Source organism: Ambystoma mexicanum, chromosome 11 (genome assembly GCF_040938575.1).
Source record: "Ambystoma mexicanum isolate Mex_15411 chromosome 11, UKY_AmexF1_1, whole genome shotgun sequence".
In the NCBI taxonomy this organism is placed as follows: domain Eukaryota; kingdom Metazoa; phylum Chordata; class Amphibia; order Caudata; family Ambystomatidae; genus Ambystoma; species Ambystoma mexicanum.
In genome coordinates, this window is record NC_090934.1 from 593185041 (window position 1) to 593197272 (window position 12232).

The window sequence follows — 12232 nt, forward strand, 5'->3', positions numbered from 1 at the left end:
CCCTAGTCAGATAGAACCCTTCTTGCTCAATTTAGATTATCAGTAATATCGCTCTCTTACTTCCCCTTTGAGACCGTTTCACAGGATCTGCATGGTGCTCTGTGCAATGAGATGTGGCAACCCATTGGTTCTGCGCTTCAGGCAAGCTTGGCAACGAAGGGTCAGAAACCACACCAGTCCTTTTTAAAAGGGCTGTGTAATTTATTTCCCTGCTCAATGTCCATATAGCCAACAAACAAATGGGATTCTGTAGGTGAATGAGGAGGAGTACAAATCCTGCTTTGGAATTCCTGGTCCTCGAAAGGTGAGTCACCCCCATTGGGATCCCACTTGCCTGGTTCCCTAGGAGGTGGATCCCCCATGGTGAGAGGGGACAAATTCCCTGGATGTATCAGAACGCGATGAATGTCACAGCTTCCTTTCAAGCACATAGCTACTCAGAGGTTCAACGCTATCTGAAGCATCCATGGCTGCAGTAGGTGTAGCCTGCCAAATGCGCTTATGGGAGATTCGGGGACCAGGGTTTAATCTGCTACACCTCCAACATGTTCCTTAAATATTACATTTTGTTTTGATTGATCTAATATGATTAATATGCTATGATTTGGGGGGGGGAGGCTCTGGTGGCAGAAGAGGAGTGCCAGCAAATGTGTGCAGTATTTATTGCTACCAGTTTATTTTACAGTATTTATCGTCCTCCTGTTTTCCAGTGCATATTGAATGCATGAGGCTTATTTGAACACACTACTGTGACAAATCTAGCAATATGATCACCGATTCCCTGCAGGGAAACTTCTTATACATGGCCAAGGAAAGGCAGAATCTACCCGACTCTGACCCTGGAGGTGGCTATCTGCGGGAGGACCACGAAGGGGAGGGCAAACTCGAGTGAGGCAGGAAAATACTGGATCCAAACAATCCTTCAGTTGTAATTCTCAATGACACCTATGGGCCTTTACAATAAGCCAAACAGAAATGTAATGTGGATAGATAATTCCCAGGTTTTCATAGCTAAATGGGAACTAGTTACTTACCTTTAGCTATTGTTCTCCAGCTTAGGTCTGGCATGTATTCACATGCTCAAGAATATTCCCCGTCGTCAGGCTGGGAATCCTCGGAAAAGGAAAAAACACTTTCAAACTGTATTTCTCCTTTAAACCAATCACTATCTTCTGGGTCAAACTGCCCCCATCCAATGACAATCCTCTCCCTATGCCCCTCCTCTGGCAGCCAACTTCAGATTTTTACCGCACGCTTCAGTGTTGCGAGTCCTCGAGTTTGCTCTACAAGCTATTTCTACGCTTTTTTTTAGCAGAAAAGGGTTCTATTTTTGTTAGAACAAGCCTGTGTGCTCTCTTCTCCATCTGCTGAAACTGGGGATCCATTGTCGGTGAAATTCAGTGCCCCTGAAGGTAGAAGATCGTTGAAGATTCAGGAAGGCTGTTGGGCCTTCTTTGCGCACTCCGACTATGATGGAGAAGGAAAGAAGGACCCTCTTCAAGCCCTGCACCAAATGTGGGCTAAAGAATGTCTTTGTGGAAGACAAACACCTGCAATGCCTCTACTGCCTGCATCCGGACCACAAGGAGGTGGACTGCGAGATATGCCTCGGATTCTCCAAGAAGATAACAAGGGACAGGCACAGTAGACAGGCGGCGAAGTGTAATACCAGGCCCTCTGCCTCGTGCCCCGAGCAGGGTCATGCCTCATCCAGGACCAGCCGGTCCGAGGAGCGGTCTTCTAAGCCCTTTGAGTGCACCTCATCCATGGGGGCCACAAGAACAGGCCCAGAACTGAAAGGTTGAATCCACCGAGGTTGCTGCAGAAGTAGGTCCCAAATTGTATAGGGCGTGATCAACGTCACCCTCCGCCTCCATTGCCAGTCAGCAATTGAGATCCTCCTTGAAGAGGAAATCCTCTAACCCGGCTAAATTGCGGGAGAAGTCGTAGAAGCCGCAGACAGATGAGAAGGCTAAACAGCCCAAGCAGGCCCAATTGGCACAGGCCAAGACTTTGTCGGCGATAGAGCTGGTGGCGGCTGCTATCACGGCTGCAAAGGGAGCTGACCATGTGAAGGCTGCAGCACAGACGGTATCCCTGCCCCACGGCCTGACAACGCAGCAGTGACTTTGACAAAGTCTGCTGGCATGCCAGAAGGGGGGTGGACTCGGTTCGAGCCCCGCAGAGGGAAAAAAGTAGGGGGAGGGGCGAGGCGGCAGAGCAGAGAAGATGGAAAGGCGCGAGGAATGCCAAAGCCGACAGTTAAGACCGGTAAACCCAGCGAGTGCAAATGGGATACCGGGGCGCTTCAGGGCAAATACCACGTACTGTTGACAGTGCGAGAGAACCGAATTAAAGGAACTGAAGTGACTGATTCGAACACGAACATATTAAAATTGTCTGGGCTCCTATCGCCTAATAGCCCTAATCAACATCGATGCAAAACTCTATACAAAAATACTTGCAAACAGACTCTCGCCCCTACTCCCCAAAAGGATACACCAAGGACAATCAGGATTCATCCCAAATAGGAAAACCCACGACAACATCAGACGAATCGCACATCTTACTGAAAAGGTGGGAATCACAAACACCCCCGCAGAAACATTGTCGGTAGATGCCAAAAAAGCTTTCGACAGGGTGGAATGGACTATGTTGTTTGCAAGGCTAGAAAAAATGGGCATGGGGAAAGCATACATAAACATGATCAGAGCCAACTACAACTCACCGATGGCAAGGATTGCAGTAAACGGTGAACTCTCAGATCCAATCAGAATAGGAAGAGGCACCAAACAGGGCTGCCCACTATCACCTCTTTTATACGCAATCTTCCTCGAACCTCCTTTGGCAAAGATAAGAGCAACGCCCGACATCAAGGGCATAGAAATGGGGGGGCAAACACACAAGACAGCGGCCTATGCGAATGACATGATGATGACCCAGCAGAACCAACTAAGACTCCTCATACAACTGATAGATGACTATGGAGCAATATCAGGTCTAAAAATAAATAAACAAAAAACGTTGGTAATGGTCCTGGCCGGAGACAATCAAGAGATTTGCAAAAAAACGGAAGAGCTAAATTTACAAAATGCGGAGGACGGGGCGAGATACCTGGGAGTAACATTAACATCCACCATAAAACATTTCTACTCAGGGAATTACACGAAACTCATAGAAAAGGTGAAAAGAGATCTGGACAGATGGAATCCGTTAGCAATATCCTGGTGGGGCAGAATCACAGTCACTACCGAGACTACTATGCTACTTCCAGGCAAATCCTGTATAGATACTGGCAACATTCTTCAAGACCCTCACCAAAACTTAACAAAATACATCTGGCAAAATAAGTCACCCAGACTATCACAGCAAGCCCTGACGGCTCATAAATCAGACGGAGGCATGGCGCTCCCCCACTTCAGGAAGTATTACAAGGCAGCGCAATTGTGGGTCCTCAACGAATGGATCACAAACACTTCAGAGAAATGGTGGGAGGCGCAGGACAGAGCAGTCGCAAGATCGAGCATGCGCCACTTACTATGGCGCAGACCCGAGCACAGACACCAAAATGTCAGGATAAGCGATATCATGAGCTCAATCTTGGAAATATGGGACAGAGCAACCAAGAGAGAAACACTCACAATAGATCCCGCACCCTTCATACTAATTCTCGACAATCCAGAATTTCCTCTGGGCATGGAAAAAGGGGCCTTCCAGAAATGGAGGGAAGCAGATTGTACGAGGACATGTATGATGGCCTACAGATCAGAACATACACAGAATGTCGCAAACTGCTGTGCCTCACGGAAAAGGACAGATTCCAATACGAACAACTACACTGGCTCACCACACCAAGAATAACTCAAGCATTGACCCTAACCCCATTTGAAACATATAGGATGACCCAGTCGGGAGAAAGAAAACTAGTCTCCAACCTGTATAAATTCATAAACACCCAGGCGGAGGACATACAATGGCAGTATATGAAGAAATGGGAGAAGACGCTAGGGAAACAAATCACGGGGGATCAATGGAAGTACATCTGGCAAATAATCCCCAAATGGACACGAGCTGTCCAAACAAGAGAAGCGTGGACAAAAATGTTAATCCAATGGCACTACACCCCGGAAAGACTTCACAGAATGTTCACCTCCTCGCAAGAAAAATGTTGGAGGGGATGCGACGCAGTAGGAAATTGGAGACATATGGTGGGACTGCACGATACTACAACCATTCTGGTTGGAGATGAAAACACAAATGCAAAACACCTTCAAGGGAGTAGAAAACCTAGGAGAGGAAGTATGGATGTGTGGCATGTGGAACCGACAAGACAGGACACTCACAAAGACGCAAAAGAGGAACTTCAAGGGCTTCCTTATAGCAGCATGGCTAGCAATAGCACAAAAACAGAAGCAAAAAACACCCCCATCCAATCAAGAATGGCTACACAGAATTTGGACATACGTGGCGATGGCAAGAATCACATACAACATACAAGGGGACAGACAGAGATTCGTAACAGACTGGGGGGAAGCGATAGAGTATCTACAAAGCGACTATATGCTGCAGTGGTGCCCACACAAAATATGCATACTGGACATGTTTACAGGATAAGACGGATGCAGAACAATGGAAGCAGTGGTGCCAGTAAGAACAATATAACCGGTGAGTGGGGAGGCGGGAGGGGGGAGAAATGGGACACTGTTGAAGTCCTGATGTTCATGTTTAAAGAAATGCCAAAAAAAACATATTTAAAAAGAAAAAAGGGGTAATTGGCCCAGTACTTGAAAAGCATTATTTCCTGGATGCAAGAGAGAGTGAATGGAGAACGGAAAAGCCCTGGCAGGATAGTGAACCAGGCAAACAGTGGATCTGTGACGAACACCCAAGAACAGACAGAAAAAGGCCTGGTAGAAAAGCAAACCTGGTACTGTACTCGTCTGGGACCCGCACCCAAGTATGATACCCTGGCAGGAGAGTAAAACAGGAGCAAGAAAAGAAGGGAGTAAAGTCAGGGGTCAAAACCCCTCCTTGAAATTATGAAACACTGACCTTCAATACAACAAGGGAAGAACCATGCCCCTTTGAAGGATAATTGAAACCCACAGAAGGAATAAAGCTGCAAGTACCCTGGCAGGAGAGTACACCAGGGGTAGGAAAAAGATTAAGAAAGCTCAGAGGAATTCCGGAACAAGAACAGAGACTTATCAGTGGAAAAGGATTAACCATACCCCTTTAAGGATGATTGGATCCAAGGAGTGAGAGATTGAAATCATTCCAAAGAACTGTGTGCTTAAGGGAGAAGCCGTTCCCCTTGAAAATATGAAATAAAACATTATATGAAAGGAGAAACGCAGGGGAAGACTCATCCCCCTGTGAAGCATGATTGACTTTTTTTCCCATAAGTACTGGAAAGACAATGGAAGAAACATGGGGGGAAGGGAAGACCTCTTTCCTGGTGAAACTTTATTTCTTTCCTTTTCTGCACCTTAAAACTTTATGTTTGGAACTTTGAAAGAACGCTACAAGTATATAGCTTACAGAAATCCATGAACTGCACACAATATCGAGTTTAGCATGAAAGGGTCAGTTTAGGGTTTGGGGCATAGGAAAGGGGACACTGTTGTTGAAAATCCTGACACAGACATTCCTTCGTTTTGTTGAGGCAGTGAATCGCCTCTTAGGATTAGGTATAGGTAGGATTTCTCCAACCCGTCTATTATGACAATAAAAGTTCTATCTGAAACCTGTTACTGTGTCCCAGTCTTTACTCTTGACCCCTTACACTGCACACAGTACTACACAAACACTGTAGGATATGCTTCTCAATGAACCACCAATCAACCAGCTTGTTTAAAAGCTGTATTCTGCCCAAGCTGCCCCTCCCTCGCTAAACTCCTCTCTACCAGCCATTTACAAATGCAACCCAGTTGCTGTCAGGTGCGAAGGTGTGCCACCTCAGACGGGAATAGTTTCTTACCTGTAACTCCATTTCTCAAGCATTGGTATCTTTCATGGATTCACATGCTTAGAACATTCCCCGTCGTCAGGCTGGGAATCCCCGGTACATTATATAGACCCTTTCCCGTAGGAAAACTTTTCCGACGCTTATGCGTCCTATCCGCCTCGTTTTGTATCATGCGTGCCCGCGCCGTCAGGACGCCATGATATAAATACAGGACCCGCCCCCGCGCTCCCTCAGATTTCGGCCCCCAAAGTAGTGGGGGAACCGGTTTGCATGTCCAGGGGAGGCAGGCGGGCGCATGTGAATCCATGAAAGATACCAATGCTGGAGAAATGGAGTTACAGGTAAGAAACTATTCCCTTCTCCAGCATTGGATCTTTCATGGATTCACATGCTTAGAATAGATTACATAGCAGTACCATCCCGAAAGAGGAGGCGTGCATGCAAACTCACATACTTTCTCACAATGCCCATTCCCTATAGTCGTGTATACATCAGTAATCATTACCACAGAGAATGAACAATATTCAATCATAATTGCAACAGGATCTAACCCCTCATCCGGGGCTTACCTTATTGGAATAGGTGTCGAAGCACCGCCTGTCCCATCGGGGTATCTTCGGCATGTTGTTGCGACAGGCAGTAATGGCGGGTAAAGGTGTGTGTAGCCACCCAGGTAGCCGCCATGCAGATGTCCCCCAGAGGGACTCCAGACCACAGCGCCGTCGACGATGCCGCCGCTTTAGTCGAATGAGCTCTTGGCCGTCGTAGAAGAGGCTTCCCTGCCTTGGAATGGCAGTACGAAATGGTAGATGACACCCATCTGGACAGTCCTGGCTTTGAAATGGCTTTGCCTTTAGCACCCAAACCATAGGCCACGAACTGCCGCCTCGTTTCTCTGAAAGGTTGCGTGCGATGAAGATAAAACTTGAGAGCCCTTTTTACGTCCAATGTGTGTAACGTGCGCTCCGCTCCCGAGCATGGCTCTGGAAAAAACGTAGGTAAGACAATAGAGGAGTGTTTATGGAACACTGAAGGAGCTTTCGGTATGAACTGTGGGTTAGTGGCTAGGACCAACTTGTTCTTGAAGAAACGTAAGTATGGTGGGTCTACCATTAGAGCTTGGATCTCTGAAATACGTCGGGCTGATGTGATGGCACCAGGAAAGCCAATTTCCACGACAAAAACTTTAAAGACGATGATGACATTGGTTCAAAAGGAGGTTTCATAAGAGACGCTAACACCAGATTGAGGCTCCACGCCGGAGGAAATTTCTTCTCTGGAGGGAAACTCCGAAACAAGCCTTTAAGGAAGTGCTTAATCAGGCGGTCGCTGAATAGTGGTGCGGAATGTCGTTGACGTGTAAACCTGGAAATGGCGGCCAGGTGTACTCTTATCGACGATACTGATAGGCCCTTTTGAGCTAAGAACAGCAAGTATGGAAGGAGCTGTTCCGGCTTAATCGACTGCGGAACCAAACCTGGTTGATCCGCACACCACTGACAGAAACTCCTCCATTTGTACACGTATGAAGTGTTTGTGGAAGGTGCTCTTGCCGCTTGCAGAATACGCTGACATTCCTCCGGAATCGTTAGCCGACCAAATTCGGCGAAGTCAGGAGCCAGGCCGTCAACTTGAGGCTGTCCGGGTCGTGATGCCAAACAACACCCTCCTGTCGAGACAGAAGGTTGGGGGTCTTCTGGAACCTCATCGGTTCCGCCGCTGCTAGGTGCAGCAGGTCTGAGAACCACACCTGTCTGGCCCAGTACGGGGCCACCAGAATCACCCGACGTGGGTACTTGAGGATCCATTGCAACGTCCTCCGGATAAGGGGAAATGGAGGAAATGCATACAGGAATTTGTTCGTCCATGGGAAGGAGAACGCATCCCCCAGTGAGCCCTGCTGGGGCCATCTGCTTGCATACTGCGGGCATTTCCTGTTGTCCCTCGTCGCGAACAAATCGATGGAAGGGTGTCCCCACTTCTTGAATACGTGTTGTAGTTGCTGGTCGTTCAGCACCCATTCGTGAACTTCGTTCATTTCTCTGCTGAGGGCATCGGCCTCCACATTTCTCACGCCTGGCAGGTGGAACGCCAAGATTTGCATGTTGTGTTGCAGGGCCCAATGCCAGATTTTTTGTGTCTCCGTCGACAGGGACCTGGAACGTGTCCCTCCTTGTTTCCTCAAGTAAAACATTATAGTTGTGTTGTCCGTCATGACACGTACCACCGAGTCCCTCAATTGAGGAAGGAAGGCTTTTAGAGCCCATCGCACTGCTCTGAGTTCCAGCAGGTTGATATGCAGGGAGGACTCTTGTAACGACCACCGGCCTTGTACCTGTAACGTATCCAGATGAGCTCCCCATCCGCTCAACGATGCATCCGTCACCACCGTCTTCTGGAACTCCGGTTCCACCAGAGGCATTCCTTTCGTTAGATGAGAAGAAACTCTCCACCAACAGAGTGCTTGTACTAGTTGCTCGTCGACGACTAGTCTGTCGGACCAGCGACCTTGGCTCTGCGCCCAACGGTCCGCTAGAAATTCCTGGCAAGGCCTCATAAACAGACGGCAGTTGTTTATCAACGGAATGCAGGATGACATGGTCCCTAGCAGGGACATGTATTTGCGCACCGACACCCTGGTACCGCATTGCCATTCCGACGCCTTGCTTTGTAATTTCTGTATTCTCTCGCTGGATGGTCTTACGAGGCTTGTGTGCGTATGAAACTCCGCTCCTAGAAAGACCAAGGTCCTCGAAGGCTCTATGGAGGATTTGCTGAAGTTTATCGCGAAGCCCAGTTTCTGTAAGAGGGACAACGTGGCCCCCAGACTGTTTCGTGTTTGTTCCGTGGACAAACCTCTGACCAGCCAGTCGTCTAGATAGGGATAGACATGGTGACCATCCTTTCTTAAATGGGCTGCTATAGGTGCCAAACACTTGGTGAACGTCCTGGGGGAGGACTTGAGACCGAACGGGAGGACCTTGAACTGGAAATGCTTTCGCCCGACGACGAACCTTAAATATCTCCTGTGTCGTGGACGTATTGGGATGTGAAAATAGGCGTCTTGAAGGTCCAGCGACGACAGATAATCCTTGGGTTGCACCGACCTGATAACCTCCTGGAGCTTTAGCATTTTGAATTTTAGGCTCTTTAGCCATTTGTTGAGTACCCTCAGGTCGAGAATGGGCCTCCATTTTCCATTCAGCTTCTTGACAACGAAGAACCGGGAATAAACTCCTTTTCCTTCCTGTGCTACAGGAACCTTTTCTACCGCTCCTTTTTGCAGCAGAAGCGCCACCTCTTGTCGTAGGACTCGCAGGTGGGGCTGGGCCGAAAACACTGGCGGAAGACGTGGAGGCTTGTCTTTGAATTGTAGTGCATGACCCATGCGAATCGTGTCCAGAACCCATCGATCTGTGGTGATGCATTTCCATTGGTCGATATGATGAGACTCGGCCCCCCAGGGCGTTCCGAAGGCCGTCATTGGTTGCTGGTTTGCTTGTCCTTCGTCGACGAGGAACCCGAGCCGCGTCGTCTGGAGGCTTGATAATCTCTGCCTCTCCGTGCCGACTGGGATGCACGTCTGAACCCTTGTGAAGAGTATGAGGGCCTGTGAAATCCACGGTCCCTAGAGGCTCCAAAGCGGGAGTTTCCAGCAGCACCCCTGAAGGGGCGAAAAGAGCGAAAATTTCGACCTGTCTGGAGGGCGCCGAGAGACCTAGCAGTATCCGGGTCTTCCTTCATCCCCTTCAAGGCTTCATCTACCTTTTCTCCAAACAGATGTTCTCCTTCACATGGCATGTCGAGGACTTTGTATTGGACTTCAGGCCGGAAAGTAGTACATTTGAGCCACGCTTGTCGACGAAGTACTACGCCATGATTGATCTGTTTGAAACCAGACTCTGCCAGGTCAACTGCAATATTAATTGCGTGGTTCGAAGCCTCTTCGCCATCTCGTACAAGTAACATGGCTGCTTTTCTGTGTTCTTCTGGCAGATGTTCTAGGATAGGGGCTAGTTTGTGCCACATTTCCCTATCATATCGTGATACGATCGCTAAGGAATTGGCTGCTCTTACCGTCGTCACGCCGACTGAGAGCACCTTTTTTCCGAAGGCGTCCTGCCTCCTAGCTTCGCTTTCTGGTGGGGTTGAACATTTTTGCTGAACTCTGGCCTTCCTAGCCGCTGCCGCCGACACCACAGAGTCTGACAGAGGTTGTGAGGTTAGACATTTTGGAGTGGACTCCGGAGCTTTAAACTTTTTCTCAATACGCCCCTTTATAGCCGGCTCCGAGAACAGATGGCGCATCGTCTTGAGGCCTTCTTGCCACACGTGGTCCAGAATTGGGATGGCAAATACCGATTTCCTCCTTTGACCCATATGATCAAAGAGAAAGCAGTCTTTCTTTTGCTCCTCAGGAATCAAGCCGAACTCGGAACACGCTTTTCCCATCATTGCGTGGAAGGCTCCCACATCATCCGGAGGAGATGGTTGTGTCTGGCTCCTCGTAGACTCTACCTCTACATCTGAATTCCATGTTGGGTCTCTCGACGGTGACAGGGAAATGTCCGACCCTGAGTCACCCTGGATAGAATCGGACTCCGATAGCTCACCCTCCTCCTGCGCTCGAGGACGATCCTTCACCACCTGGAAGGCCGATGGGCTTTTGGTCGTCGAGCGAGCTGCTTGAGCTTGTTCGTCGACGGAAGGTACAGAAAATAGCGACGACGACGTCCCAGGTTGAGGGATCTGCGTATCCAGACGCTGCAGGAGCTTCTGCAGGGTATTAAGTACATCCAGAGACAAGACCGTCTGGGGGTTAGCAACGTCGAGGATAGAGGGACCACACCCCCACTCGCACTCGTCGTCGTCGAAGTGGAAGGCCATAAGCCCAAATCCGACGGCTGTAAAACCATGCCACCTTCTCCTTCCGCCGACAACGCCGACAAGGCCGTGTCTGGCTGCAGTAAGACTTCGGGGGGGACCGGGTCATAGACCTCTGGCTGCCAAGCCATAGACTGAGTCACCGTCGACGAAGGAATCCCCACCGCTGCTGTCTGAACAGTAATAGGCATCGTCAACGACACCGGGGTCGACGAGCAAATAGCCGGCGCCGAGCCTTTAGACTTCGTAGCCGGTTTCGATGCCGACTTCCCGGCTGAAGAGTCTCGACTCACGGAAGACCTAGGACGGTCCCCTGAGGAGGATTTTGACTTCGCTTGTCTCTCCGTCTTAGAAGATGAGGAGGAGGACTTTTTGTGTGATGAGGAAGACCCAGCATGCTTCCCCGTATGCTTGTCCTCAGGGCGGTTTTCGACCGGCCGTACCTTCTTCGAAGGAGGCTCCGACTTGCTCCTGGATGCCGTTGAGCCAACTTCTGATGCCGGATAGGCACCCGCTCCATCGTTAAGCCAATCGACCAACCTTCTTTTCCTGTCTTTAAGGGTTTTTTGGGAGAAACCCTGGCATATCTCACATGTATCCGCCGTGTGGTGCGGGTGGAGACAGTAGATACAATCCATGTGGGCATCACCTTCATAGACTTTTTTTGAGTCCACATGTCGCACAAGGGCGAAATAACGCCTTTCCGGACATAACTCTCCAGGCTTTAACGTCGCCGAAGCGAAAGAAAAACAACCTAATTTCTACTAGCAGTAACCACGAGGATCCCACTACTTTGAAAGACGGTTGAAATCTGAGGGAGCGCAGGGGCGGGTCCTGTATTTATATCATGGCGTCCTGACGGCGCGGGCACGCATGATACAAAACGAGGCGGATAGGACGCATAAGCGTCGGAAAAGTTTTCCTACGGGAAAGGGTCTATATAATGTACCGGGGATTCCCAGCCTGACGACGGGGAATGTTCTAAGCATGTGAATCCATGAAAGATCCAATGCTGGAGAATGGTCTTACATCACAGATCCGCATTTGGACCCAACTGTAAGCCACTCCTGTGGCATTGTCTTTAGTGATGTCCCTTTAACAGGACCCTAGTTAGTGGAAGATTGTGGGCCAAGCACTATAGACTTTTCCCCTCTGGAACCAGCTGCCATTGAAACAACGTTGGAGTCCCATGAAAGTGATAGTTACTGAGGCCCAAAAAGAATGAAGTAGTTGCTACAGTTGTCAATGAACTTGGAAGCATCTGGTGACTGCTCCCAGACAGCGTCTGTGGTCACAGAAGGAAATTGAGGTTTGGAGGATCAGTCAAGTTTTTCCCATGTATGTAAAATACAACATTAAAAATGTATCAATAAGACAAGT

General features: G+C 49.0%; 1 protein-coding gene across 4 annotated transcripts in view; it reads right to left on the minus strand.

Moving 5' to 3' along the window:
• Positions 1 to 12232, minus strand: part of TPCN2 (two pore segment channel 2) — a 675604-nt gene that overhangs the window by 509099 nt on the left and 154273 nt on the right. The window lies entirely within an intron of this gene.